Here is a 4,413-nt window from a genome sequence, read left to right on the forward strand (position 1 = left end):
AGTCCTCTGATCACTAAAAACTAGTGTTGTATAAAGTACTGAAATCTCACACTCAAGTAAAAGTATAGGTACCCCTCCAAAATATGACTTTGGTAAAAGTCCAAGTCACTGACTGAAATGTTACGGGAGTTAAAGTCTTAAAGTATCCGAAACGTCTTGTACTTAAGTATGAGGATTACTGTAAAAATAGATGTGCTTAAGTAATGTAATGAAAAGTATAAGTAAAAAGTAAACAAGGCAAATGCAGTTTGAATGACATTTTTTATATTTTGGTAAACTTTGAAGGTCAAATACACTTAAAATCTGCACAAAGTGCAGGCAACATTTAGACAGAAAATACAAACTTTGTGAACCTTTAAGTGTTTCTTCTTCAAGTAAGGTCAGTGCTGAAAATGACATTACAGCATTAAGAAAAAAATGCAACAAAAGAGGCTGCTACTGTTATTGCCATCATTATAAACAAAATTTAAAGAAAAAAATAGGAGAAAACTGCAGCTTATCTGGCATCTGAAGAGGGAGTCCAGTTTGAAACCCCATTTGTAAACCTTTCTAAAAAGTAAATAAAATAACTCAGTACAGAAAATGCGGCCAACATCACCAAGAAAAAAAGCTGTTACGATTACAGCCGGTGTTTCAGCAGATGTTTCAGCAGATGTTTCAGCAGATGTTTCAGCAGATGTTTCGGATCTGTGAACAGAGGTGAGACATTCAGGTTGTTACTGAGGAGGAAAAGATTAAAGAGACTTAAGCCCTATTCGGACGGGACTAGTTCAGTGGGGGGACGTATGGTAATGTTGGTTAACCAGACGACGCCAGGGAGAAGAAATGACCAATTCGGACGGGACAAGAAATCCCTGTAATATTCATCTAACATGGGAGGAGTTTTCTTGAATATAAAGCATTCTGCTCCAAAATTATTGTATACAAACGCAGAAGACTTTTTTGTTTGTTTACCTGAATGATAAGTATTACTAAAACGTATTGTACAGTATAACAGAACAGAAGATTTATTCATTTTTGACCTTAATGTAAAGTACTGTTCACCAGAAGTTTTGCTCAGGATACTTATTTTACCTGAATGTAAAGTACAGTTTAAAAAAAGGACTGCACAACGAAACTTAAGTGTCCTTTTCTATTTTACACCTAATTGTTTCTCTCTTTAAAAGGATGAGACGACATATTCCGTACTTATTACCGAAGGTGGCATTCGCACGGGATTAGTATTACCTATGGTAGATACTCCGGACCGTTTCACAGGAGGCAGAATTCTCGGCAAAGTTTACCGACATACTCCGCTGTCTTTACTGACATGGCGCGTTCGGACGGGACTAGATTTCCCGGTTATTATTACTTTACCCCAGGTCCCCCCATTAAACTAGTCCCGTCCGAATAGGGCTTTTCATGAGCTCGTTCATCACATGGAGACATTTACAGGTTGAATGATGAACTCTCACCCCTTTAGATCCTCGTCTCTGACGGTTAACGAGCAGCACAGCCACCACGATGATCAGGATGATGGAGAAAGGGATGATGGCGATGATGGCGCCGATGTGGGCTGAAGGGGTTCCCAACGGAGCCGGGTCACCACCTGTCAGACAGAGAGGACCAAACACTCAGCTGAAAGTAGGTCTTCTGTCCAATTGTTTGTCAAAAGTTAATATCAAAAGTTTTATTCCAACTAAAAAAATGCTGCTAATGTCACAATGCTATAGATTGTTTTTTGGCTTTATCCCAAACTAAATGAACTCCCGCTCTCTTCATGGAGCCGTTTACCCTGCAGGTCAGCTTCAGATTCTCTGAAGTCGGCGGTCTAACTGAGGTGTTGCACATTTTTACAAGAAACTGAAAGACTCTTACCGTCAGAGAGAAGTTTGGGACAATCTGTAAAGGAGAACAGATCAGGGTCAGGTGCCAACAGAAACAGTTATACAGGTTTCTATATGTCAGCATCATAAAACCAGCAGCTCGATGCTCAGAAAACTCACAAATCTTCAGTTTACATGTGTTACAGGAGCAGAAGGAGTTCCTCCAGCTGCTCAGACGCTGCTCTTTCATTCACCCCGAGGACACTTTTAGCCTTTTTCATCTTACTTATGCTGCAAGATGTGCAATACAGTCATACAACAACCGGATTGCACTGTAACTTTTTACTTTTACTATTTTTATTCTCTTGTATATTATTTAGATATCTTTTTATATTTTTGGTGTAACCAAAGCCAAGAGCTCCTGCACTAAATGTCATTATGCCAGCATAGTGACAATAAAGAATTCTTGATTCTAAATGTGGACCTTTTGTATATGTCCACTAGATGGCGCCACTTGCATTATAAATCAGTGTTGCTGCCAATTATCGACCCATTTCAGAAAGTAATAATAAAATTAATAATCAGATACTCTTTGACATGTGTTTTATGGAAGTTATTTCAGTTTTTCCCCTCTAATAAAAACTGTGGAGCTTATCTGCCTTTAAAGGGTTAAAATACCTCAAATATAATGAATAATTAATACCTATACTTCCGGCTGAAGTCGTTTCCTTTAAAATTAATTTTTATTTTCTTGACGTGTCTTGTAAAATGGCAACTGGAAACAAACTTTAGCCAAATAGACAGTTTTTAATCTCATTATTACAATGGCAGGTTATCACATTCACAAACAGGCTAAAGGGCTGCAAGGCAAAGACAATGTTGAACAGTTGTTTTACAGACATCTAAGATAGTGTTAATAAAGGGATGAAGGAGGTCCTGTCTGCACTCAGATGGGAGGTAAGATGACTATGATGGGAGCAGGAGAAGACAAGCAGGGTCTGAAATGATAGCACATGTTAGTGGAAAGATTCATGAGATGACAGCAATAAATGTGTGATGCAGATTTCATCAAAGCATCCAATACAGAATAGGGCATATTAATGGTTGGACTATGGGATGTCTGATGCAGGCAACAATAAAGGCTCTGGAAGTAGTCAGAAAAATGAAACGGATTGAATCGGTGGCAGAGGTTGACCACGGGCAGATGGAAGAAAGGTGAGAGAAGTCATTGTTTCTAGATAAAAGAACATGATAATAAAGTCAACAAGTGAAGAAGACTCTTGTAAGTAGTTAGTGACGTAAAATGCATGAACTTTTTCTTTTTCCTATGTAGTGAAAGACAGGAGATTCTCATGGAAATTAAAATGAACATGGAGAGGCGAGGACTTCTGTGAATTTTGGGACAAAGAAAGGTTTCACAAATTCTAAAGTGTGTTTGGTATCATTTATATCATGTGATCAATGATTAAACCCATATTTAATTATTTTTCATACAGGTTCTGGTTTTGGATGGTCCAAATGAAAAGAAGAAAGAAAGCTCAGAGGAACTTTTTGAATTTTCAATGACCAAATAAAGTTTTCACAAATAATAAAATGTGTTTTAAAGACTCTGTACCCTCTTTAGAATAATTCCATCCAGATTTGAGCAGTCTAAGTAATATAGTTTCCATACAGGACCCAGTTCAGGGTGATCAGAATACCAAAAAAGCAGTGAAATGGCCCTGTTCTGTATTTTCACAAATCAGAAAAAAGGTTTCACAAATCCCAAACAAGATTTTAATGAATCTAAAACCTCTTTAGAATAATTCCATCCAGATTTGATCAGTGTAACTTTTGTAGTTTCCATACAGGACCTTGTTTTGGTCGATCAAAATGCAAAAAAAAGCAGTGAAATGGCCCTTTATGCCCACCCCTTTAATGCGCGAATCGGAGGCTGGCGAATCGGATGCCAACTTCAGCGTCGTGCTTGAGTCTAACTGCTCAACCTCTTGTGCTCGCTCCTGTGAGCTCTCACTACCAACCCGGATTTTTTTAAGTAAGCGACGCACCTCCACGTTATCAGTGCTAGTGTACAGTAATTAATAAATTATAAACAGCATAGTTTGTGCCTGTATAAGCTTGCCCATAGGAAACCGTTTCATGGCCGAATATCTCAAGAGAGCAGCCAGACGCCTCGCGAATATCTTCGGAACAGCTCCAAATGTTCAACAACAAGCAGGGGTGAGTAGAACATCATGCTATAATGTGAAATCAAGGGCCCAATGTCAAAAAACCGGTCTTATCCTTTAACTCATTTACTTGCCACTAAAGATGTTTCATTGTTATATTTGCCGGCATTACCTGAAAACAGAATATCATTACACTGCCTTTTTTTTTTAAATAATAGGTGTCAATGTGGAATTTGCGAGATAATGCCCACAGAAAGGGAGAGTAGATGCTGCATGGGGATCCCTCAGGTAACACTGTAAACATTTGGATCTACCTGTTTGGCAGTTTACGGCTGAGAAGAACGCATCGGTAAGCGTTGTAAAATAATTACTCATAGCCACATACATAGAGTTTACAGTATACCCACCCAACAGAGCCTGATAATTCAACTATGCAGACA

At 38.5% G+C, this 4,413-nt stretch overlaps 1 long non-coding RNA gene across 1 annotated transcript; it reads right to left on the minus strand.

The window, feature by feature from the left end:
* Positions 1-629: 629 nt before the first annotated feature.
* Positions 630-2,018, minus strand: LOC142400835 (uncharacterized). Its single transcript, XR_012772976.1, has 3 exons — positions 1,858-2,018; positions 1,455-1,588; positions 630-687 (listed from the first exon to the last, which is right to left on the minus strand). It is a non-coding gene; the product is annotated as an uncharacterized LOC142400835 (long non-coding RNA).
* Positions 2,019-4,413: the final 2,395 nt, after the last annotated feature.

Source organism: Odontesthes bonariensis, chromosome 15 (genome assembly GCF_027942865.1).
Source record: "Odontesthes bonariensis isolate fOdoBon6 chromosome 15, fOdoBon6.hap1, whole genome shotgun sequence".
In the NCBI taxonomy this organism is placed as follows: domain Eukaryota; kingdom Metazoa; phylum Chordata; class Actinopteri; order Atheriniformes; family Atherinopsidae; genus Odontesthes; species Odontesthes bonariensis.